Source organism: Pectinophora gossypiella, chromosome 3 (genome assembly GCF_024362695.1).
Source record: "Pectinophora gossypiella chromosome 3, ilPecGoss1.1, whole genome shotgun sequence".
Taxonomy (NCBI): Eukaryota; Metazoa; Arthropoda; class Insecta; order Lepidoptera; family Gelechiidae; genus Pectinophora; species Pectinophora gossypiella.
Window position 1 is genome coordinate 14,374,733 of NC_065406.1, and position 27,601 is coordinate 14,402,333.

At 37.5% G+C, this 27,601-nt stretch overlaps 1 protein-coding gene across 4 annotated transcripts in view; it reads left to right on the forward strand.

Annotated features, from left to right (window-relative positions):
- Window positions 1–27,601, forward strand: part of LOC126382170 (uncharacterized) — a 67,606-nt gene that overhangs the window by 3,055 nt on the left and 36,950 nt on the right. The window lies entirely within an intron of this gene.

The following is a 27,601-nucleotide window of genomic DNA, read 5'->3' on the forward strand; positions in this document are numbered from 1 at the left end:
CATCAGATGTATTACATGGCTTTTCGGCGGGAAACGGGAACGGGACAGTTGCTTTCTTCATTGAGTAATCTAAATAATTAATACGAAGTGGTGTTTTGTGGTTAATGATCGCATTAAGTTAGTCGAAAGACATTCGCGAGTGTTATTATATTGGAGTATTCAATGAACAAAGTGTATCTGCCTATTTTCGCTTCGTGCCGGGAAGCCGCTTCATAACTCAAAAGTTTATGCGGACTTTTGAGTTAATTCGTTTGGGGTTCGGAGTAGGAGTCTACTCCGAGGGTGGGGGCTTAGGTTTCATCATCATCATTCATCACCTTTCATCATTTCATTAATCATCAAGAAAAAAAAATACGTAAGACATGGCTGTATGGGCATAGTTCCCTTTGCCTTACCCTTCGGGGAAAACCAAAACAAAAAAAAAAAAAGATGTATTACATCCAATAATATAGAGTGCCAAAAAAAGTTAAGTTTCTACAACATTTTATTAATATTTTTACCAAAATAATAATATATTATGCAAAATACAACTGAAAATTTGAATATTTGGAGCCTGGTTAAAATTTATTAATGAATTAACCCCACACTACTTAACAAGTTATGACAGTACTACATTTTAGCCCAGCCTGAGACAAAACTATGATTAATTATAACTTTTAATTTGCTATGTAATGTTTTAGATTTTAAGTTTTTGAAGTTTACGTTACACCCGTTTATAGAAGAAATTAGTATAGATTTTAAGTAAATAAAATACTAAGTAAATCTTTAAATTTGAATAAGTACAGTATTTTTCTCATTTTCATAGTTTTCAAAGGATACATGAAATCGATTGCGAAACACGGCGTTGCTTGCATATTTCTGCCTGTCGCTTCCTATATCATTGGCGTCACCTTATGCATCAATAGGTATTTCAATTTGTCTGGTCTTTCCCATCTGCGGAAACTTCGCTGATTCGCGAGTCTTGTAATGACGATAGCAAGATATATTGGGGTTGGGTGTGGGTGAAGTAGATGACTGTTTCCGTATTTCGATGTCAAATTAATTTAAAAAGTAAGTAAACCGAAATAGCGGGAACGGAAATGAGATTTACGCGGCGAACGAAACAAAAGAAGAACGACGCGCTTAATCTATAGATAGAACCATGATAAAACTGTTCACTCCCACTGGTTCTGGCGTAACTTAATCAACACTGTAACTTACTTACTTCTTTACACATACATACGCCCGTAATCCCTAATGGGGTGGGCAGAGCCACAAGTAATCAAAGACAACTTGCAGCCACTGTTGATACGATGTCGTAAGCTGGATATGATAAACCTTATGGTGATAAGGGATCAGCCTATCGCCCATAACATTAGTCCATCATACACACCATCCATTCAGTCCATTATACTTACTTCTTTACATATTAATTATTAATATACTTTATTGCACTTAACAACTAGTTACATCACAAACAAGAAATGGACGTTTGCAAGGGTGGACTTATCTATCCCTAAACTGTAGGGATATTCCAAAGAGCATTCACTTTACTACACTTATTGCACTACCTATATACATTTATCCTCCTCATTAAAGGGATATCGCATAGGTTCAGTAGATATTAATATGAATGAGCTTACGTTAATTAAGTACATGTATTTTATTAGTTTACTAGTTGTGTCCAATTATTTTGAAAAGCGTCAGAATTTTGCTGTATTCTACTGTTATTCCAGCTTTTAGTTTTAGTACCCCTGTAAATTTAAAGCATAATTAAAGATAGGCTATTTTTCACCCTAGTCCAATGATCATGAGATTTACGAAACGTCAAAACGAAAATTTTCTGTCCTGGGTCGCAGTGACGTCATATAAACACAAAGTATTTCAGAAGTACCATTATTTACACTGCATGTTTGAGAATTCCACAGTTTATTTTTTTATTCACGCCAATGTCAGGGATTAACATCGAGTCATCGACTGATATCTGTCACTACCTAAAGAATCCATTTCTAAAACGGTTAAGGCTCTTGGCGACATTCCGTAGAATATTCAAAAATAAAATGTTTGATAGGTAGTTTTTAAGGAGAATCATAACAGTTTTTAGCTTAAAATACAGCTTAAAGTATTTTGAATCGCATGCCTTTTGATACTGATTAAGTTTTATAACGTTTTAAGTTTGATTGCATGCTGGTAGTCCTTAGTAGAAAATGGTAGAAATCTAATGTTATATCCATATAGTGTCTAGAACTCGTGATTTGATTTGGCCCCCATTTTCCGGGCTGTAAATCAATAAATCATTCTTTAATATATATAACATATAGACAGTTAAAAACGGATAAAATAAGTTCAATAGGCGGCCTTATTGCTGAACAGCAAGCTTTAATATAGGATCATAATATAGGATTCCAAAGGCGACTAAACCACAAACCACAGACGGCTACTGTTTTAGATGATATCTCCGTGATCGGAATCTGTTTCACACACAGACATGGAAACCAGTAGTTTCGTTTACGGTTTGTGGTCACCTTAGGTGTCTTAATACTCTTATTAATGTATTCCCTTACTCTTTTATTCCATAAACATCAATTGATAATATATCCCCTTTTAAATTATAAACGGGAGTTGCCCTCAACCGAAGTACAAGTACATGAAAAATCACTTCGTTTTTTTTTGTATACGTTTTAAAAAACGAGTGAGTAGATGTGCGCTGTACGGTCACGAGTACTAATATGTCATACACTTTAAAACCATATCACATTAAATTTTTCACAAATTAAACCGTAAGTCTCATTAAATGTAAAATATGATAGTGCGACAGAGTTCTAAAGTGGGTATATGATATTGCTCATGACTGTATCTGTACACCTCACCTCGGCCGAAAAGTAACAGAGAAAAGTAGCAAAATAAACATTTATATTTCAGGCTGAAACATCGTATAATCATGTCAGCTACATTTTTACTTAGTTTAAGAGAAAAAACCTTGCCGTGGAGCTGTGGTTGACTAAATCTGCGTGACAAACACGATCCGTCTCGCCAATTTTCTTAATATAATTAGTTGTTTGGAAGACTTGAGTCAGACTGTATGAATAATTGAGTACTCGACAAGTAATTATGTACTTTGGAAATTGCTATTGGGTAAAGACTTGAAACAGCCGAGGCATGGCGCAATATTTCTGAATATAACTGATTAGGTACTTCATTCTAATTGGGAATATAACTTAATCAATACTATAAACATTCTATAGGTAGAGACTTCTTTGTATTACTTTGAAAATGAAATGGGTTTTCTCTTGACACCATTCTCCCTCTTTTTTGTTTTTTTAAAGAGATTAAACGAACTTAACCAGAACTACCCAGAAAGTGCCTATTCAGTCTTGCCTTAAAATAACTCAAGATATAAGTTGAAGGGAACACCGATGGCGGAAGTGCGTTCCACTCCTTGAAGAAGCGAAGCGTTTGGTGTGAATTTCGGGTATTTTAACCAAAAATGCGTGGTAACACTTTACTGTACTTTTTTTTAATATCCGAGATTCGAATTCCGAGTTTTGAATTTGAATTTCGAATAAAATTAACAATATTTATTAAAATCACTTTGTGAGACTGTCCTTTGTTTGGCTACGACATTGCAGGCTGAATCACCTGATTGTTCGAAAAAGTAATTTCGAGATGATTTCGTGTTTCGAAAGGCATGTTAAGCCGTTTGTCTCGGGCTACTAGTCCAAAACACTTCCACCAACCCGCTCTGGTGGCAGCGTGGTGGAGTATGCTCTATACCTCCTCCGGCGATTGAGGCGAGGCCTGTGCCCTGTGCTATTTGTGTTATGTTTATATCTCGTTGCATATTTAAAGCTAGATAAACCTTCAAAACACTTCCCTGGATATCAGTTCTGTTTGTGCTGAAGCTGCTTCGTCTTTTACGTCCTCTACCAAAAATAAGTTTTGCATTACGCAGGATTTAATTAACTAAGTTGCGGAAACTGGCAAGGCTTATTTGCCAACCGGCGGCACATCCCCTAATCAACATGTATTTAATCAACATGTTCAATACAGACGGTATTTATACATTCGACCAGTGCCGGGGTTAGAATCAAAGAATAACACTACATACAGAAGGGTAACTCTCCGCTCCCTCTGAGTCGTATTATTCGTTTTAAATAGCCGCAAAATGTAGCAGATTATCTGTCTCGCTCGCATTTACGCATTAGGTAGCAGAAATTGTTTTTTCTCGGTAGAGAGATACCTTGGCGAATACTCTGCGATCTAGCCGCAATTATTATCTAACAACATCGGATACGCGGCGTTCAATAAATCCGCCGTTAAGCCGTTGGTCCCGGTTACTACTTATTAATGTAAGTACGTAGTCGTTATATGAGTCATGTCAGGGGCCTTTGGCGGCTCAACAGTAACCCTAACACCAGGGTTGATGAAGTTGATAATTCACCTCACAACCCACACGATAGAAGAAGAAGAATAAATTGCCGAGAAAAATCGCTAGTGTGAAAGCAGCCTAAGTGTTTTGGATGCCCTAAGTATTATTTTATTAGTTCCCTTCACTCTACAACTTGAGACAAAGCCCATAGTTACTACCGTTGACCGTATATTCCAGAACCATTGACCTTGGAAGTAATGACTTACTGATGGAAATACCCAAGCGTAATTTCCAAATGATGTACGCTCTGTTAGGTACCTTTTACCTATTTGCGCGAAGGGTTAATAACCTGCCACCATGTGTTACTTTATTATTATTCACTTGAGGGCGAATATTAACCGCCTTATTATAAAACCGAGACAAGATAATAAATAAATACTAGGTTTAAAGTATACTCCGCGCCACGAAGGATTTTTAATGGAACTAATTGACAAGTCATAATAATTCTATGCAGAGTCTGCGACGCTAGCGCCGCCGCTGCGGGACACTTAAAATCTGGTCCCAAAATACTGCGTATAGAAATGTAACTCTCCGCTCCGCACCTAGCTAGATTTATCTCACCTCCTCTAGGTGTCCTTTAGTCGTAAATGGCCATAATCCGCTAAGAAGTAAGGGAGAGCGCGCGCGAACTGTCTCGCTCACACTTACGCGGTAAGAATGAGATTTTTATATGGAGTGTCGAGGGTGTGACCTGCTATTATCTATAGTATTTGTTTTGAAGGCAATGTATGTTTCTGCGACTTATTGATGATTTGTGGCCCCACGCCTGAATAGAATTTATGTATGTATGGAAATCCGACGCTGTGGGACATGTTCAATAGGTTCAGTGTTTATTATCTCGACGCTTCATACGCTTTGTCGGGAGTGCCAATTAATTTATAGCGAGTCTTTACACGCCCCTGCCTTAATGAGGATTCAAGTAACTTATAATTGAATATTTTAGATAAGGTTTCCAAGTATTTTAAGAGCGACGTAGGTACTAGCTTTGCCTAATTAAACTTCATCGGCTTCTTGCCAGCCGAGAATAATCTTTTATATTTAAAATTCGGTAAATGTTTTTACCAATTGTTGAATCTCAAACACCCTGGATTCATTTCTGGATTTCAATACTGTAGATAGATTTATTTTATTTATTTATTTTATATCATTATATTTTAGATTATCATTATAATGAATTATAAATATATAATAACCTTTTTATCCCACATTATAAAAACAAACAAAGAGAGAGAGTTTTTTGTGAGAGAAATAAACATTATTTTTATTTTATTTTATTTTATTATTTTTAATATATTTTCATTGATATCAATTAGTAAAGGTCTATCTTATCCTTCAGTGAATGCTAATCCAGAATTTACAACTAAACGGTTCTAATAGATAGGTACCTATCAATCACAATCGACTTTATATTTCCTAATAAATGTTTCTGAACAATAGGAAAACACAGCAAAATAGTTTTTAAGAAACCTCTTGGTTCTTGTTTAACGTCGAGACCCCGAATCTCGCCGCTCGTGTTAATAGATGAAATTCTCAGTTCGCTTCAATGTGATTACTGCAAATTGTTCACCCCTCTTATCTCCGAGTTCTGGCCTCGGATTAAGCGGTAAGGCCTTTTGTAGACGTCAGACTTTATCCAAGGAAAGGATTGTATTGTGTCAGCATGGTCGTTGTTTCCATCTTTTAATAAGGTCGTCTCGGTTTACCTAGTACTGTTGGGTTTTATTATAGAAAAGCTCCGCTTTTGCTTGAAGGATATCTTTTCCTATTCACCTTTCAGAAAACTTGTAAGACGTACCGTCTTACGTTTTTCCTGTTACAAGTTTTGTAATGATAGGAACGTAGGTAGTAGAACGTGATATATCCATCTACTTCTTATCGTGTCGTGTGGGTTGTGAGGTGGAATACCAGCCTCATCATCTCTGGTGTCATGGTTATGATTGAGCCGCCAAAGGCCCCTGACGTGGCTCATGTAACGATTACTGACTTACATCAGTAAATAGTAACCGGGACCAACGGCTTAACGTGCCTTCCGAAACACGGTTGGACAATTAGGTGATCAGCCTGTAATGTCCTAACCAAACTAGGGATCACAAAGTGATTTTTGTGATATGTCCCCACCGGGATTCGAACCGGGGGCCTCCGGGTCGTGAGTCCAACGCTCAACCACTGGACCACGTTAATGAGGGAATGAACAATATAAATGGCGTTGTAGATATTTAACGTTATAATTTCCTATTTATCCCAAAATACAATGTAATCGCAGAAGCATTATAAAATGATTGTTGTATGATAGTTGGATCACATTATGTAAAGAATTATGTTCCTACCTATATTGCTTCTCTGTATTTTGATCAGAATAATAATGGAGGAAAGATATAATTTGTACCTTGGTGTAATAAACAAGGTCATCATTTATTCCCAAAAACAAAGATAAAAGATCCATAACGTCTGTTATCCATGAAATTAGAAGGAAAATCTGTACAGCGCCATATATATTCTATTTGGGGAATCTGCCTAGAAATTCCCTCATTGAAACCAGTGACCCCAGCGAGGCATATTTAGGTATCTAAACAGTGGAATAAATCAAGTCTCGTCAAAGGTTTTTTTTGCCGAATTCCGAATCAGTGTTTACTCAAACAAACGTTCAGTCGATTTGGGGTTGATTTGGCGTGACGTTACTTCGTAGCCAATCCGCGAGTCGATTTTTTCCCATAAATAAACCTACTTACCATTCACTACCGACCCACTAGGGTCGATTAATTCTTTCAAATATTTTTCCTCTCAGACGACGCCTTGAGCCTTTTTGTCTGCCATACGCAATAATAATCACCTCTATCACCCCTCCCCCCAATTATCCGTGATAGGAGACATATTCACGACTCGTTAGTGTATTTACTAGGTTTTATACGTAAAGATAAGAAGGGGAAAAAGTTATCACTTTATCGTATAGTAGGTATGTACGATCTAGGGAGATGATGATTTCAATATAGATAACATTTTACAATAGCTTCAGTGGTACAAATTAGACCTGTCAAAACCAGTGTTGCGATGTTAATTAGCATAGTAAAAGAGCGACCACAGTACATCCTAAACTACGAGGTCCTTGCTTCCCTGCGTGTACGTCTCTTCCCGGTGCGCGGGCGGCAGGGTTCATCAAACAGTGTTCAGTTCCGCAACGCCGAGCGGCGCTACCGCGCGACCTGTTGATGTTTTGAGCAAATTCTTAAGTTATTAGAAATAAACTAAGTGTATACTAGTTCTCGGTGTTTCCCTTAAAATAGTGATGTATCAGTCGAGAGTAGGCCGATCGATTCTGTTCTAACAACAACTTACTTACAACTTAGCTAGTTTGTGGAAACCACTGCTCTGCGCCCAAAGTAACGTATACTACAATAAAAAGTGCTATATGTTTCCACAACCACCCAGAGGCGGTCGGAGACTAGAGTAAAGGGGGCTGTCGCGTTGGATACATGTTGTAGGTAGTTAAAAAGAAAGGTGAGCCTCGCGGGTGTAAGTTAGAGCACGTTTCCGCGCCGAGACTATCTATTTATTTATTTATATCAGGTAACAAGCAACCAACACACACACGGTCTCCGTAGTCTAGTAGATATGATTATGTCCTTTGTATACTGGGTGTTAGTGACATCGTAACGAATACTGAGGGGGTTGATTCAGACCATGATTCTGAGTTAAAATCAAGTGGAATTTTCCGTCGCAAAATTCATGATTTTTTTTTAGTTTTTTTAAATTATTTTCATTTCTATACTTTTGCGATGGAAAATTCTACTTGATATTTACTCAGAATAATCAGATGAATCATCCCTCTCAGTATTTGTTACGATGACACTTACACCCCGTACAAGTACATACGGTAGCCATATAAGTAGGTATGGGTATTAGTGACACCGTAACGAATACTGAGGGGGATGGTTCAGACCATGATTCTGAGTTAAAATCAAGTGGAATTTTCCGTCGCAAAATTCATGATTTTTTTTTATTTTTTTTAAATTATTTTCAATTCTATACTTTTGCGATGGAAAATTCTACTTGATATTTACTCAGAATAATCAGATGAATCATCCCTCTCAGTATTTGTTACGATGACACTTACACCCCGTACAAGTACATACGGTAGCCATATAAGTAGGTATGGGTATTAGTGACACCGTAACGAATACTGAGGGGGATGGTTCAGACCATGATTCTGAGTTGATATCAAGTGGAATTTCGTGTCAAAAAATTGATGAAAATTTTTCTTTTTAATTATTTTCCAATCCATACTTTTGCGACGGAAATTTCTACTTGATATCAACTCAGAATCATGGCCTGAACCACCCCTCAAAGTTTTCGTTACGATGTCACTAACACGCTGTATGTCGTTGTGCAATAAAGTATTATTGATTGATTGATTGATTGATTGATAGAACGTTAGGCTCACGATCTGGAGGTCCGGGTTCGATTCCCAATCGGGACGTTGTCGAAATTGTGAGACTGTCCTATTTGGTAAGGACTTTACAGGCTTGAATCACCTGATTGTTTGAAGAAATAACATGATTCCGTGCTTCAGAGGGCACCGTTGGTCCCGGCTATTAGTCATAAAAACACCTCCAAAAACCGCTGGAGCAGCGTGGTGGAGTATGCTCCATACCCCCTCCGGTTGATTGAGGGGAGGCGTCTGCCCAGCAATGGGACGTATATGGGACGTATACAGTCGTACTGATTTCAGCAGAGACCGAATTTTATTTTAAGATATACCTGTCATTTTCTTATCCGCCGATAAGAAAGGGACGAATGATTGACCGGCTAAAATTCCGCATAGATAATGATGGTTGTCTTATCACCATCAAGTTGTAAAGAAATTTCCAAAAAAGCTTTAATTCAATGTGATCAGAACAAATCAAATGTTATTATTGCTATTGATATCACAACAACGATGCTTTAAAACTGATTTGACCGCAAAATTGTCCGTGTGCGAGTGAAATTGACTGGTTTATGGACCGAAACACCTCGTGCGTACAATATAATGAGATACTGACCATGTCCTCGCATAATTTGCTTTCATCGCCAAAAATTGGCTATTGATTATCACCCGTGTGCGAAACGCCCAACCCCTAATTGCACGTTCCGACGCGAAACATAATTGAATTTCCCTACCCCCGAAACATCGCTCCCAATTTGGAAAATATACAATTAAAACGAGCGACTGGCGAAACATTTAGACTGAACACAGATTGGAATTGATTCAGCTTTGGGAGGTTAATCAAAATTATTCAGCATTCAGCTACGCCGATGACAGAATAAACAATAATACCAACCGAATGCAGAAGGTAGATTTCAGGGTACCCAATAGAACATAGAACCCCGCTATCCTTTTTTTTGACGTAACTTATTGTAGATTTACCGCAAATGTAATTAATTACTTGGCCAGACAAATGGGGAGCGTCACCCGGTACAAAATTTACGACAAAGATTGACCCTAGTGGGTCGATAGCCATAAGCGCTAAATGAGGGAAATCGTCGACCGCGCCGGCATGCGGCAGGGTCCGTATCGGGGTTCTGAAGTCTTGTTTGTTGTCGCGAGCCGATTGGCCGCCTCTATAGCTAGAGTGATCGGGTCGTCGGGATCGTATGTTACGTCCTTCGGGCGCCGATACCCCGCTATCCAAAAGTTAGTAGTGTGACTAGGGAACGACGATCCAACAACGGTGTCATGTTGGTAGTTGTATATATGCGTCGCTCTGTGTAAACTTCGATAGCGCGTTTCAGGCCTGCTTTATTGAATGATGACGCCATCTGTTGCATGTGGGCGAAACTAGCTGATCAACTAGTTGGGTCCGTCATACTACGTATAGTAGGGACACTCGGCCCCGCACTAATACATGCTTGATTTATTCCCCTATGGGGAACACTTTAGTCTCTTTAAGCTGTTAAGGAGTAAGGAAGCGCGCGCACTCTCCCTCTCCCTCGCGCTCACGGTCAGTTTGTACGAGATTTTTGTACGGAGTGTCCGATCTGATGATTAACTAGTATACTAGTATTGTCATATATCGTGAAATTGCCAATGATAGTTTCAATGTTGACAATTATGTACTTATGTTTAACAGTGTTATTGTCGTTTGGAGTAGACAGTAGTGGTTGGGCTGGGTGATGTACTGGCATGGTAACGGGTTTTCATCTCTCCATAGATGTATAGATTAGTTCATCATACTGGACAAAACTTATGTTTTGTCATACAAGCCTTGGGCAGTTTTACGACACGCTGGGGATAATAATTAGGTAACCATCTGAACGCATCCTAAGCTTTCCCCTCTGTCCAGTCCAACTTTCGAAGTACTTTATTCGTTTTCCTTGTTGCAATAAAGTATTATGTCCAACAGAAAAAGTTAATGGGAACAAACAGTATTACGCAGCTTTGTATCGCTATTACCGGCGAAAAAAATCTAGCTTGGACGATAACTTTCCAGAACTCTCTTAAAAACGAAGTTTGAAAAGCTACTTCTAAAACGGATTACGGCTGAAAAAAATCCTTGATTGAATTTGTTCCTGCATAAACATGTTTGGCATGTTTTAAGTATGTCAGAAGTGTCTTATGGGCGAAAACAGCATCACACCTGACCTGTGTGGTAGGGTAGGGGAACAATTGCCCTAGATAACAAAGTAGAGTTAAAAGAAGCTCCAGGCAAATTCATGATATTCAGTGTTAAAAAAATTCCAGGTCAAGGGTACTCTAAACCGGCGAGCATGTATGAGTATTTTGATGAGAGGGGAACATGCGAGAGTGCTATTTCAGGATCGTAGCAGTGTATGTATCGTCCGTCGTCTTATAGTGAAAACAAAGTAAGCGTTTGAAAAATGACATTCATTTTCCTAGCATTATCTGGTTTCTCACAGGGTCCGCTTACCTAACCTAAAAAATTGACAGGTCCGGTTTTTTAAAGAAGTGACTGTTTGTCTGACCTTCCCGCCCGCGAAGGGAAAACTAGCCCAATACATTTTAGGTAACATACCTCCGAAAATGCAAAAGTATGTGGGTTTCCTCACGACGTTTTCCTTCACCGCTGAGCACGTGATAATCATTTACGATCCAAACATGAATTCGATAGGATTTTTGTTAACAAAATCTCGCAAAAGACAAGATAGTTTCAGCAAAAATGTGGTCTCAATTTTTACCAGGATTGAAATTCATTGAAAGACAAGGTTTTGCTGAAGAAAATCAAATCAGAATGTGATTATTGAAAAAGGCGTTTAATAGGTTTTACCTACAACCGAGACTTCGTACAGCCTTAAGGTACTTTTAAGAATATACAAAACACATTTCTCTCTTGTTTCCGGAAAAACAAGTATTTTTCCTCGTTAGAGAAAGTCAGTCGTATTTTATACTTAAGCTAAGAGACGTTAATTACATTTAATATCAAAGCTTTCTTCAAAGACGCAAATGTTTTCAACCCCGAGTAGTGCTGTCTGTTGTCCCGGAATTTAACTGAGACTTTTAATAAAAACGTGCACCTAAAAATATTTCTAAAAATTTATTTTCATACGTAACGACTACTAAACGTCAACAAACTGACGTCTTAGAAAAACGTGATAAAATGTCGGACTTGTACGTTTTTCTTGATTAAAATTCATAAGTTGTCTTCCCCATAATTCAATAAATAGAAAAAAGAAGTTGTCTTCCCCAGTTTTAGATCTGTCTTTATTTAGTAATCAGAATTAACTATTTGATTCTGATTTATTACGAATTCTTATACTTGTAAACGCGGCAATTGACAATGCAGAATCGTGAAAAGTATAAATGAAATAAAAAACGCCAAAAAAGAAGCTTCTAAATCCCATCCATTGTTTTATTAAATCCTATTATTTTGTTTTTTCTACTTTGTTATTTGGTTATCCAAACTGTTACCGTAGCTAGCTATAGGACTTTTTGTTAATGTCATGCGATGATTTTTTATTTATACATTTGTCCTTTAGTTCAATAAAGTACTTCGTCGAGGTCTTCCTTTTCTACTTCCACTTATATTTCTTTTAAAGAAATCTTAATCTTGTCACCATAAGGTTCATCGTTTCCATCGTAGAACTTCGTATCAACAGTGGCTGCAAGTTGTCTTTGATTACTTGTGGCTTTACCCACCACATTAGGGATTTGGGGCGTGACTTCTAAGCGAGTAAATGAATTCTGATATCGACGGGGAAGAAGCAAATACTCCTATCTTACATTTTTAGGCAAATCGACTTTTTGATGTAGTTCGTTGCGAAATTTAATTTTACGTTGGCTGGCAAGATCTCCGTTGTATATTTCCTACTTTTAGGGTAATTTTCGATTAATAGAAATAGCTCTTAAAATATAGATTTTATATGTTGCAATATTTTTTATAAAAATATCTCCTTTCTACAGAAATAAATAACTCCTATCTCATGTTTTAATCGATAATAGCTCCTATCTTCAGAATCAAGCATGAGTCTTTTTGTTTAATGGAAGATGATGGAGGTCGATGGATGATGATGGGCAATGGGCATGGCACGAAATGTGTCTTTGTTTCAAAAACAAGAGATGATGGACCCAAGATCTACTTTTTGGGGTGATTCGATCACTGACACTTTTCAATATTAAACATTTTTTTAAAGACAGTTATTAATAAAAATTGTTTGACAAGTTAATTATTTGATATTGGATAACTGGGTTATTTAAAATTATCTTTTTGTCAAAAAAATTCCCACAGTTTTAATTTTGGAGAGGAATTTAGAATAAAAAGTGAGAAGTATATCGAACGACCAATACCATACAAAAATATCGATATTTTATATTCTTGTATGGTTTGGTAAACATTAAGTTACGGAAATGACACCATGTAAACGTGGGAATTTTTACTATGTTAACTCCATAAATAAGGACGCATTCTGGAATGTGTTCCGGAACACATTCCTGAAGAAAAATCATAGGATTCCTCCCACATACTCTACAACCCCTTTATTGACCGGGCTATTGATAATGATTTTAATAAGTACCTACTTGTTGATCTCAGTTGATTATTGACTTAATAAATATGAGGCCTATAAAATCAAAGGCAGCTAAATCCAAGTCTGTCAAATAATCAGTAAGCTACAAAAATCGATAACTTTGTTTAGGTAGATACAATATTCTATATTTTAAGACAGATTTGTAGAGAATGTGAATATTAAGATAATATGAATTTTAATTAATAAAGCTCCCTGTATATTTGAATACAAAGTGAAAATAAAATAGCATTTAGCTGGCTTTGATTCCAACTATAGGATATTGCTGTATTTGATTCTGAGTAACTGGATATAACTGAGTTTGATAATGACAGTCACCATTAAACTAACATTTAACTAAGAAAGAAAGGTCTTTCTTAGCAATATTAGCTTTCCAGTTCTCGGGGTTTCTTGTTATTTTACGAACCTTGCCCGCAGTTGCTCTTGTTACAGGGACCTCCATGGTTATCCAAATTCGAAGTTTAGCAAAAGAATTGTCACGGAATTCAATAAAAACACAAGAATAACGCTAAAAACTGGACGACACATTCATAATATGAATTGTACGGCAGCGGCCATGTTCGTTTTCTGAAATCCAGCTCTCTGATTGGTTGGCGTAACTCGTAGCTCAATCGTAGCTATATTTGATTTTTACTGGTTGGCATGTAGCTGTCTTTGATACCAGTATCAACTTTTGACCCGAATTTTATAGGGATTTTCCTGCATTTGTTACTAAAATGAATATGATAAAGTGTGTTAAACTAACGAAAGTAGATGGCGCCATAGTGAACTCATTTTACGATATTATGGCGTTTAGCTGCCTTTGATTTTATAGGCCTCATATATAATTCGTACTATATTGATATTTTTTTTAAATACCAATTAAAAAACGAAGGTGCCTACTTTATCATGATCAATAAATAATTTGTTAAACCTTGTTTAAGATCAAAGTTTATTTTCATTAAAAATGCTAAGCGTAGCACTTTCTTTAAAAAAGCTGAGGTTTCAGTTTTTTTTTAAAATATACGATTATTTGTTATTATATTTCATGCTTTATAATAGTTTACAGTTAAATATTTACTAGTTAAATGTTGCGGCATTGCTTTATAATATCTCCTAACTTGAACATAATTTGAAATTCATTCAAAGCAATACATCCTATCTTACAAAATCATGTATAATTTACGTTAGTTTTATAGTTATTGTTTTTTTTAATTATTAATAGGTTTTTGAAGCTACAGTGAATAGTTTACAAAGAGAAATAAGTCAAACAATAGGAATTTGAAGGATTAATTGCAAGTGGAAAAACCGTCTAACGTCAAAACTTTCGACCCAACACAGAAACCAATAGGCTCTAACTTACATTAACTTTAATTCCTCTATATATACAAAATTAATATTAGTTTAAAAAAATGTCTCTTGAAATAACAAAACTACCTTCAGAACATGACGTCGCGCTATAATTATTAACAAAAAAGTTATTCAGTTTTTTCCTCCTCCTGTAAAGTTAGGTCTGTGTAAGATAGGAGTATTTGCTTCTTCCCCGTCGATATGTATGTTTGAAATCTTAATAATACCAGGAAGAATTATATTTTTAACTTGGCAACCCTAATTACCACGCTATAAAGAAGATCTCATTTTATATTATCTAATTTGTTGTGATGTTTTATCTCATTATCTAAGGGTCGACAAGACATAATCGCGTTGTTTTGCGTCTCATCATTAATTTTAAGCTTCCATGAGAGCAGTAAAAAATAAATTGAAACTTGTTCTTTCTTCTTTTTGATACGTCTCACCATCTATCACGTTGGTCTATCAGAACACTTGGTAAGGTGTGGGTACTTAGTTCATCTTGCGATGGATGCACCTCTTTTGGGGTATAGCCGTAAATGTAAGTTGTGCCGGTTTTAGAAGTATTTGTTTGTTCAAATCATCTGGAATCTGTTTTTTCAATGTCTAATAATAGGTTCAATTAGGTATACAATAGCTATTTAGTCGTAATGTGTCTGGTATCCTTCCGTCGTCTGTAACTCAATACTGAACTGACAGACTGCGTGGGATTAAGTACCTACGTATTTTTCCATCATTTTGTGAGATTTCTTTAATAAGAATATTTATCAAGTATATATCTGCTTCGGCGTAATAATTAGCATTCTATTTTTAGCTTCATTTCATTTAATTTACTCGAGAAACGAGAGAAGAGGAGAAACGGGGAGAATATTGTAGAGTAATGAATGATGTTGGTTTTCTTGTATCCTATATTACCCTATTAGGTACCTATCTTGGTTACGTTTTTCGTTTCTGTATTGCAGTCTGTTCTGTAGGTATATTTTGCCAAAACTTGGACATGTACTTTCATCATCATCACTTTATGATCCCTAGTTTGGTTAGGACATTACAGGCATTACAGGCATTGATTGTTCGAAAGTAACATGATCCGTGCTTCGGAAGGTACGCAAAGGCGTTGGCCCCGGTTATTACTTACTGATGTAAGTCCAGGGTTGACGAGGTTGGTAATCCATCACAACCCACACCAGAAGAAGATCATTATCAAAAAGTCTTACTCAAGCTGATTATGAGGCTCTTCATTGGTTGTTGTTACAACTGTTACAGCTTTTGTCTCAAATTAAAATGAAGTACCTGATGTTCGTAGATGCCCATGTAGATGGCTTTGCTGCCATTACGAGAAAGAGAGTAGCATCCTTGATGTGCAGGGACGTGGCAACGCAAACAGCCTCCTGCAAAATTGTAGCAGCCTTTGCTTAGAGTTAATTTTATGAGCACTGGACAAAGGCTCATATATGTATTTCCGAAACCCAGCTCTTATTTATAAATTATTAAGATAACACTAGTTATTAAGTTTTCTTTCATAGTAAGCTCTATGGATGTGTTAATGTCTGAAATAAACATGATTGAATTTGAGACCCCTGGCGCCGGAGGGGACTAGAGATTCGAAGGATATAATAGTTTTAATATCTGCCATATAACCTCTGGATACGCTGCGCTATTAGACAATTTATATCAGCAATTAGCGCAATAAGACTCAAGACAATTTCATTGGTAAATGAAACAGACATAACGTCAGGAATATCAAGCCAGTCTCGAGATAGAAATCCGATAATTACAAGGTCCATTCTCGTTACAATAGCATTACACGTAACGCCATTAAAGCCATTGCGTCACCAAAGTGGTAATTATCTTAGGAAATGAGAGAGGACGTTCGACGCTCGCTTTGATTATCATGACAATGCCTCTCCGCTTGTTAGAGCCACTAGACAACTATTTATAGTCGGTGATCTAGACTAACAACTACTAGACTAACAGCCTCCGTGGTCTAGTGGTAAGAGCGTTAGGCTCACGATCTGGAGGTCCGGGTTCGATTCCCGATGGGGACATTGTCGAAAACACTTTGTGAGACTGTCCTTTGTTTGATAAGGACTTTCAGGCTTGAATCACCTGATTGTCCGAAAAAGTAAGATGATTCCGTGCTTCGGAGGGCACGTCAAGCCATTGGTCCCGGTTACTACTTACTGATGTAAGCGAGTAGACGTTACACGAGCCATGTCAGGAGCCTTTGGCGGCTCAATAATAACCCTGACACCAGGGTTGATGAGGTTGGTATTCCACCTCACAACCCATACGATAAGAAGAAGACTATTCATAGTCGGTGATCTAGACTAAAGTTAGACCCGTGGTAATCTAATTGGAAGATATGTTAAACCCTCACTCGGTCGCAGTTTCAAATCGAGCGCGGAGCTTGGATATACGCGTCACTACATTGTATTTTGGAATAATTATGTAGCCGAGTAATCAGAAAATAAGCAATTATCATATTAAAGCTGTACAACGCTACCTATATTGTTTTTAGTGTACGTAGCCTGGACAGTCCTTCCTTGACGTTTTATGGAGTTACGTTAAATAAATTCTCGCTCTTAATCAGTAATAGGGTTTACGTAGAACCACAAGGAGCCATTAAGCAACCATAAACCGTACGTATAATTTAGTGAGACGCCATGCAAGGAATGGAACGGTACATTCATTCTGCCATAAAAGATGTGCGCACATTCGATTTAAACTACCTACATACTTCGTCTACGCACGCCCGCCCGTGATTTTGTTCCAAAACAAAACTTCATACTTTGTACTGAAAATTAGGAACACAATAAAAGAACTAGCTAAACCGATCGAGCCATTTTCAAGCGAAGTTTCTTGTCTTTAACAAAACATCACGCTTAGGATACAGGGGGTAGGCTAGAGGTGTATACTACCTACTACACCCATTTCTCGCCAGCTATGTTTAAGTCCCATGCAACAGAGGGCGAGCCTATTGCCATTACATAAACTGCCTATATACGTCCCACTGCTGGGCACAGGCCTCCCCTCAATCAACCGGAGAGGGTATGGAGCATACTCCACCACGCTGCTCCACTGCGGGTTGGTGGAGGTGTTTTTACGGCTAATAGCCGGGACCAACGGCTTAACGTGCCCTCCGAAGCACAGAATAATCTTACTTTTTCGGACAATCAGGTGTTTCAAGACTGAAAAGTCCTTACCAAACAAAGGACAGTCTCACAAAGTGATTTCGACAATGTCCCCATCGGGAATCGAACCCGGACCTCCAGATCGTGAGCCTAACGCTCTAACCACTAGACCACGGAGGCTGTTATTGCCATTAACTAGGCACAAATCCTGTAAACCACTTAATATATTGATATTATAGATAATTGTGTCTATGATCCAATCATGAATTCAATCTCGCTTGTCTTTACAAACGAAAGTATTTAACCCTTACCTATCACCGCAACATTCATAAAATCCTACTACTTACTGATGTAAGTAAGTAGTCGTTACATGAGTCATGTCAGGGGCCTTTGGCGGCTCAATAGTAACCCTGACAGTTGATGAGGTTGGTAATCCACCTCACAACCCACACGATAGACGAAGATAAAATCCTGAACAGATCAACGTTAGGACCTTTAAAGTTAGAGTAAATACCATTAAAAGATAAGTTTAATCCTTAAGTCGCATAATCAAGAGAGATTGCGATCAAACCGACCTCAAATCATTAAAAAAATATTCTTTATTGTATCTAGTGCAGCACATTTTGCTGGCAATCCAACGCGGTAACGCCGCCATCATCGTAATGAGCACTTTCCCACCGGGTGCGAATCGGAGCGGTGTTTCAAATGTACTGTTTATGTAGAAATAATAAAAAATACTATGTTTTCTTCAATGGATATAAAATAAAATGAGCGGCCCCGGTATACATATGTCATAATCATTTTTAAGAGTAGCAATTAGAGCTTTATCACCCAGTTGATTTATAGTATTTTATGCAACAGTTGTATAAGAAGGGTCAAAAAATGCGAGTGGCGTGAGTTGCGATGTGAGCCTTGGCGAACATCGCAATAAGAGACGCCACGAGCGTTTTTTGACCTAGTTATACAACTTTGCATACAATACTTTTTCTACGACGACGTAATTTTAAATGAAACAAAAATTATACAAAGAAAAATTTTATTTATAAAAATGAAGATGTAAATCTTGAGCTAACGTTGAAATTTCTTCTGGTGTAGAATTCAATAGTTCTTCATCCATTTTTCCTTTTTATTTTATACTTTTTAGTGTTTTGAAACGAAACACAAAAATTTTCCAATTTATTTTCCAACGCGCGGGAAAATGGCGGCAAATGTATACTTTTTTTTTATAGTATATCTATGGCACCAAACAAAGTAAAGGTGCCAGTTTCCTGGTAAAAAAAAAAAAAACAACAAAAATGCTTTTTTGGCGACATTATAGTACAGTGTTACACTTTGTAAACAATGCTTTTATAGGCCATAGAGCGTACACTTTTTCAAAGAGTTTAATTATGTATGTACTTATATTAGACTTTTTGGTTATTTAAATGCCAGATTAAAGTAGAGGAGTAGAAAAAATACCAAATAGTGTACTTCTATTCATTTTTAAGTGTAGGAGAATTGGGAATTAAAATTCCCACTAGTTCTATTATTTCACGGTGGAACAAATAATGGTACTAGTGAGAAAATAATTTCCCATTAGTCGGTGGGACTAATCAGTAAGACTACTGAGAATAAAGTTGTTGACTAGACCTGTTAAGGTCGATATGTATTTTGAAATATTGACATTTATTACATTGGAAAGATCTTTACCCTCGTTTCAACGTCAGCATTGTCAATCTTGTCGATAGTCCATTATAAATTACAAACGGGGAAGTGATAGGAACAACAGGCTACTTGACAACGTAGTCAAATGAGATACTATTTACGAAACGTCAATACTAAAATTTACTTTGGAGTTTGTATTGACACATGGTATAAGAAAACCAGTGCTCAAAAGTGTTAGCCCAGCTGACGTCATCCCGCCCTGCGTTGCCATTTCGTAAAAAATAAATCACCCACGACCAATGTTTTTATATTTACTTTGCAAGGAGATTTTGAACTTTTAGTAAAAGATTTACTTACAGTTTTAATGTTTTTTTATATATGTGACAAGTAATAGTAATTAAATACATTAGTTAGGAATTAATTTAATTTTCAATAATAAAATTTACGTCCTTACAATGTTGGAGATACCAATTTAATGGTAACACTTACGTTGTTTTAAGTTTACGCGGTTATTATCATAATTAAAACACATAACAACGGGTTCTTACCGCGTTTAAAATAGGGATATATGTTCTTTAATTAACACTTACGTTATCAATGGGTTAGCAATGGCGGCTTGTCATAGGATTGAGCATACCTGGTTTGGTACCATATGTACCATAATGTGCAGTGACGTCATCAATAAAAGCGGTCAACAGTTGTAGTAATTGTTACTTAATTCATAAATAAAATCTGTCAAAAAGTAAAATGAGATAGACTTATGATCATCATAGACTGGCTTCTATTTCTAGATTGGAGTTTTATAATTTATCTTTGACCCAGTCAAATACCCTATTTGCGCTTTATTCAAGTGAGTGAGTTCAATCAATAACTAACAATAGAGCTCATCAGTGTTCATTCGTGTACAGTTCAACTTTGTTACTGTAATTGCGTCCAATTTGTTCTTTGCTTTGGTTTTATTTGCCTTTTATAAATTTTATAATGTCGCCAAATCACATTATTACAATCATCCTTGCATTTTACTTAGAAAAGATGGTCTGTTGAGAGCCCGCCCGCGGTTTTTGTTTATTTATCTTTGATTAGCCCGGCGGATAGCATTTTCCACTTGTTATTTATTTACTAACGGGCTCACGATCTGAAGGCCCGCGTTCGGTTCCCGATGGGGACATTGTCGAAATCACTTTATGAGTTTGTGAGACTGTCCTTTGCTTGACTAGGACATTGCAGGCCTGACACCTTATTATCCGAAAAAGTAAGATGATTCTCAGCTTCGAAAGGCACGATAAAACTGTTGGTCCCGGGATGATTGACCACACACCACCAACAACCTGCAGCGGAGCAGCGTGGTGGAGTATGCTCCAGATCCCCTCCGCTTACTCAATATACGTCTGTATACAACACGCGAAAAACGCCGTACTTAAACGCTCTGCCTCTGACCTGCTTATGGTGTGCTGAAGTCTGAACACCGTAACGATGTAGGTAACTGCGTTTCGTCTCATCACAACCCATTTATGCGGCTGAAATTCCCCTACAACTGTACGAATAAAAACCTTGTTCTATATCTTATACATATTTAGCTGGCGAGTTATCCAAGGTCGGATCTCATCGGATATTAAAATCGGGAGGCCTTCAGATTTACTGTGTAGAGTTAGATTACCACTCCCGCTCTATAGTCAACAAGTTTGTTATTGAAATTCAGGGAAGGCGTGATAGGAGTGTAAAAATAACCAACGATCCTAAGGGTATCGATAACAACAGTGTTGCCATTTAGTGTTGTCTTGGCCAGGGGGGGTAAAATGGCCACATCGAAGCAATTCGTCTAAGAAAGCAATATTGCAATTTGACATTTGCGCATATAAAAGTAAGTGCGCAATGCAAACAAATGTCAAATAGCAATATTGCTTTCGGAAGGCACGTTAAGCCGTTGTTCTCGGTTATTACTTAGTGAGTTATCGTTACATGTCAGGGGCCTTTGGCGGCTCAATAGTAACCCTGACACTAGGGTTGATGGGGTTGGTACGCCACCTCACAACCTACACGATAGAAGAAGACAAAGTGATTTTTGTGATGTGCCCACCGGGATTCGAACCCTAGGCCTCCGGATCGTGAGCCCAACGCTCAACCACTGGACCACGGAGGCTGTTATATTGTTTAAATTGTCCGCATTTACTCAATAACGAAATGAACTAGCAACTAAAAGCAACCGTGCACCGAAGCCATTCCATTTCATTCCATCCCGTGTTATTTGCTAAACAAACTGTTTGTTTTTCTCGTGCTGCCCCCACGGGTGGGGCGAGGGGGGGAGGAGAACCCCACTTTGATATTACACTGTATCATATCCTATCTAGACTAGACTGTTCAATAACAGATATAAGGTTTATTCTAGAATTGATAATAACAGGGCAACGTGTGATAACATGAGGGGGACGGAAATAATAAATTGAACGGAAAGGGTTACTAATGACGAAGTACTGTAAGAGTGACAAAGACACAAATATTGAGAGTTATTGAGGATAGAAGAGGCAAGATGATGGGACATTTAATAAGACACGACGACTTCATTAAAAACATCATAGAAGGAAAAACAGGAAGGGAAAGACCAAGAAGAGCTTACATGGAACAGATTAAAGAGAAGGCGAACGTCGTGCCTTTATTAAGTCAAAGAATTGGCCCTTGATAGACAAGGATGGAGAATGCTATACCGACAAGAGCGTGGCTCTTTAAATGATGATGATGATGTGATAACATGTTATTACTGCTATTATACTCGACACTGCTACTAGAATCATTGTATAATTGTACGTCACAGAAACATCACGGCAAAATAATTACTTTTTGTTCTTCGGGTAACTTACAGCATTAATAATTATTAAATAGTAACTGAATATAAACTAATAGCCATTTATAAGTAACCGCATATTATTATAGATATCTATTTGAGTTGCATTACTTATCCATTTTTCTTCTATCGTGTGATTTGTGAGGTGGATTACCAACCTCATCAACCCTGGTGTCTGGGTTATTATTGAGCCGCCAAAGGCCCCTGACATGGCTCATGTAACGATTACTAACTTCCATCAGTAAGTAATAACCGGGACCAACGGCTTAACGTGCCTTCTGTAGCACAGATCATCTTGGACAATCAGGTGACAAGCTGATCACAGCTTGTAATGTCCTAACCAAACTAGAGATCACGAAGTGATTTTTGTGATTTGTCTCCACCGGGATTCGAACCCGGGATCTCCGGATCGTGAGCACAACGCTCTACCACTGGACCACGGAGGCCGAAACAAGTTTTACACACATGGACGAAAGATACAGTATACCGGCTAAGCTCACAATCTATCGAAGATGAACTAAGTACCCACACCTCACCGAGCTTTCTGTTAGACCAACGTGATAGGTGGTGGGCCGTATCGCCGTCTGTAATGGTCGAGCCAACTGTGTTAGTGAAAACTGCACTTAAGATAAACTAATAAATCATTGGTGCAAGTCCGGGGTCGAATAGGGGCTCCCCGTTTGAGGAGCAAGCCGGTGTACCCCAAAGCCACAGTGACTTGTTTCGAAATTTAAACACTTCCAAAGTTAAGACAACAATATATGAGTATAATCAAGTTACCTTGCCTCGATGTGACGTAACTCTTTATTTATTTATTTTTTTTACTCATGTGTTTGTTTTGTCTTTAATGATTATTGTGTGAATGAAATAATTTTTGAATTTGGAACATGAATATTAAGAATTACTACAGAGACTGAGAAAGATCGCGAGGAGTGGAAATCTGTTGTTCGAGCCCTACATTCCAGTAGGGGATAGCAGGATTAAAATAAGAGAAGTAAAGTACAAAATAAAAAAAATCAAACGTAAATTAAAACAATTTCTAATTCACCATTCCTTTTACTCTGTGGATGAATATCTGAATTTGGAGCTCACCATTCAATTGTTTTTTTATACTTGTTGGTTATTGTGTATTAATAGGATTTATATTGTTGATTTTAAGTTAGATTTTATTAAGTTACTTATTCAATTATTTTATATTCGTACACTACATGGTTTAGTAAAGGACTTTTATTGTGCAATGAAGTGTATTATTTTAATTAGATTTACCACTCTAGAACTAATATAAATTTCATTTCATTTCAAATGCTTAAACTGTTCTCGGACTAACTACGAACGTTCTAAATGCACGCAAATAGTGTAGAAAACTTTAACAATAATCATTCTCATCTCATCAAAACATCGCGCAAACTTCAAGTCCAACATAACTTAGTTAGACAAGGTTGCATAACTGACAAGTCCAACCAACTGTAAGTTTACCGCATCTAGTTTAGACACAAACTAAGCGACTCCCAACTCAATCAGACGGTTTAATTGGCATAACTATTCCTGAACAACGTACCACATTCCTCTGTTCCTAATATTTCCTACCATAGTACATCTAGATAAGAACTACAGCAATCCATACTCCATATTAATATTACAACAAATGCGAAAGTAACTCTGTCTGTCTGTTTAATTTTCACACATAAACCGCCGAACCGATTTAAGAGAAATTTAGTATTAAGGTAGTTTGAGACTCAGGGAAAAGCTTTGCATAGTTTTTGATGTTTCTATCTTACAAAATCACTCCTAAAACAGCATGAAAAGGGGATTGGAAAAAGAGATATCCAATAAAAGCACGAGGACAAAATCGCGGGAGGAAAGCTAGTTGAAATTATGGACAGTCTATAATAAGAGCAGCGGGGGTCCACAGGGGGGCCTAGGGGGCCCAGAGGGGACCTAACGGGGACCCAGGGGAGGGATGTCCTCATTGTAACGCACTGCGGGTATCTGATTCGCTCCCTCTTTCTACGTCGTTGAATCGCTACAGTGCCTATTGCATCGGCGATCTAGGGCGCAATTTAAAAGCAAGTCTTAATTGGAAACTTTAGGATGTTGTGATATAGTTTGAATTGCAAAACTAATTTACCATTTATCGATGCTTTGATAAAACACTTTGTGTGTAACGTCTTACTCAATTACGATTCAAGTCAAGTTGATGAAGGGGGGGGGGGGGTACACCTAGCTCAGACGGTGGTGAGGACCGGAGAGTTGCCGTTCTATACGACGTAGTATTATTCCTTATTCTATTACAATACATTCTAGTGTTTATCCCATGATAAACCCTCGAATGCTAAACTGAACTCTTTTGAGTAAGGTTCGCAGAAGTCTAGTCACGATGAATGTCGCTTAGTGCAAGTCACACTTTGCCAACAAGATGGATTACCAACCAACAAATAGTATCCCCTGAGGTCACGGGCGCAACATGAAACAGCATTGCTGGTTGAGTTTGTAGAGATTCTGCACTATCTAGAGTGCTGACTATATATTGTTCACTTTTCCATTTTCTGATGACGTCACTGCCGGATTTCACCCCTTCCATGTCGAGTGTGCTACCAATAAAAATAAAATATAAAGAACTTTGAAAATTATTCAAGTTAATCTTTTACATTGCGTGAAAAGAAATACCCAGAAAGCAGTCAAAGTTGCTTGTGTTGTACATGACTTCGCTACTTTCCCAATTAAGAATAAGAATAAAATAAATTAAAAGTATTAAAAATTAAACCAAATTCAAACTGGATCGTGTACTACGACCAAGATAAATTATGAAATTCTGATTACTAAATAAAGACAGATTTAAAACTAACGAAATACATTTTCTTTTTTCTGTTTAACTTATTTATGAATTATAATCAAGAAAAACGTAATAATAAGTCCGTGTTTTGAAGTTTAGTAAAAAGTAACTGATTTGACTAGTTGGAAACTACCCTATTGTGGCATTACAATAAATAAATTTTATTATTTGCCATGCGTCAACCACATATCACTGTGGTCTAACAGAAAGCTCGGTGAGGGGGTGAAAATTTAGTTCACCTTGCGATGGATGTAGGTACCTCTGACTATCCCATTTGGGGTATAGTTGTGGAGGCAATAACACCTTCACGAATTTTCACAATATTGGTAGCTCCATCTTACATGCTAACATCTTCTAAATGCAGCTGTTACAACTCCATAATCTAGAACATCAGACAATAATTCTTAACCATAGATAATATGTACGCAATTTATGGCTAACTATGATAATCCCTCGAACATTGACAATCTAATCCTCTTCAAGGTTACAGTAATTTGATGCGTATTTTCGAGGTCAATTTCCTTAACATGGCACCGAGCCAAATGCGAACCCATTCGGAACAACAAACCAACGTATATACTTGCTGGGCTAGTAAAATCGATAGAGATAAAACAAGTTAAGGGCCTGCACTTGACCTTTCAGAAGATGCTATCGTAACTCGTAAGAGACTACCCGCAAACAATTTCCTGTGACCAAACTCGTATAAATCGTAGTCGAGAACAAACCCGTCCCTATTAAATTGCTCGTTGCTACCCAACTTAATACTATGTTAGAAGTTGTTTTATTTATATTCCCGGGACCGAGCCCAATAAGCAGCCCACCCGTGGACACTTATCGAGGTTGGCAAGGCTACGCTTTCAATATAAAGTCGAACGGAGGCGTGTCAGATCCACCAATAGAAACACAGAGCGGAGCGGTTAACGTGATTTAGCAGCGATCCTATTGGTTGTGTCATTTGCCCGCTCCGCTTGTGATCGTCTTATTGGAACCTCTCTCCCATAGATACCGACTGCGTGGGCGGTCTACCCTCTCGTGTTCGCACGAGTACGGTCTAGCAGTGTGCGTACTAAGTGACAGCAACCGTTTTCAAAAGCACTTTCCGTGTCGTCCCCATTTTACGTTGATGTCCAATTGGCCCCAGAGGTGCTGTACTGTTCCACTGACATAGTACTTAACACTTTACCCATTAGGGAATAAAACGCTATTCAATAACATTCACATAGCTCACTTAAGAAGTATGGAGTTTCATTATGTTGAGTGGAGCTAATGCTGTAATAAAAAGGAACACGTATAACCAGAGATCACATCAAACGACTTTGCAGGTCGTTCGTGATTTTACCATTGTTACATTCTGTCGACAATGTTGTTGGCGTAAAATGATATAAATCTTTATAGTTATTATGCTCGTATAAGAGTCTTGTCCTGATTTGTACGTTTTGTATTTTGATATAATGTACAACTGTGTATATTACGTATTATAACGGAAAAAGAAAAAATCTACTTAAAATAAAAATAATTTATTTTTGGCATGTACCTACTTACCGAGAACGCTTTGACCAACACAATAGCTCAGTTCACAACCTAGTCAAATAAGATAATTTATAGCAGGAAATATTATATTTATCATTATTAAAATATTTTACATAAGTTTTAAATTTAAATAAAAAAATAATCTGTAATAATAAAGAATAAGTTTGGTTTATACGAGACGTCAAAATGAAAATTTTCTATTAATGTAACAGTCATCGCCTGCCAGACCTTCGTTATTTTATGGTGTTCATAGCCATCAGAAACTACTTAAGAATTAAAGGAAAATATTTATTTTTATGTTTTTTCTATATTATCCAATATCAGATTACGAATCGTGCATGTATTCTGACCACGATCGTATAATCTGGCAGTAAAGTACGTCAAATCACGATATGAATTATTCTGCTCCTTCTATCGTGTGGGTTGTGAGGTAGAGAACCAACCTCATCCACCCTGGTGTCAGGGTTACTATTGAACCGCCAAAGGCCCATGACATGGCCCACATAACGACTATTTACTTACCTACATCAGTAAGTAGTAACCGGGACCAACGGCTTAACGTGCCTTCCGAAGCACGGATCATCTTACTGTTTGGACAATCAGTTGATCACCCTGTAATGTCCTAACCAAACTAAGGACCACAAAGTAATTTTTGTGATATATCCCCACCGGGAATGGAACATAGGACCTCCGGATCGTGAGCCCAACGCTCAACCACTGGACCACGGAGGTTGTTGATATTCTGCTAAAGCACATCATTACGGCGATAGGATATTTATAAAGGAAATAATAATGAAATTGAGTATTTTGTATGCCTTCGACCGCTCCAACGTCAATATTGCGATCTTCCCTGCTATTTATATACTGGCTGTTCC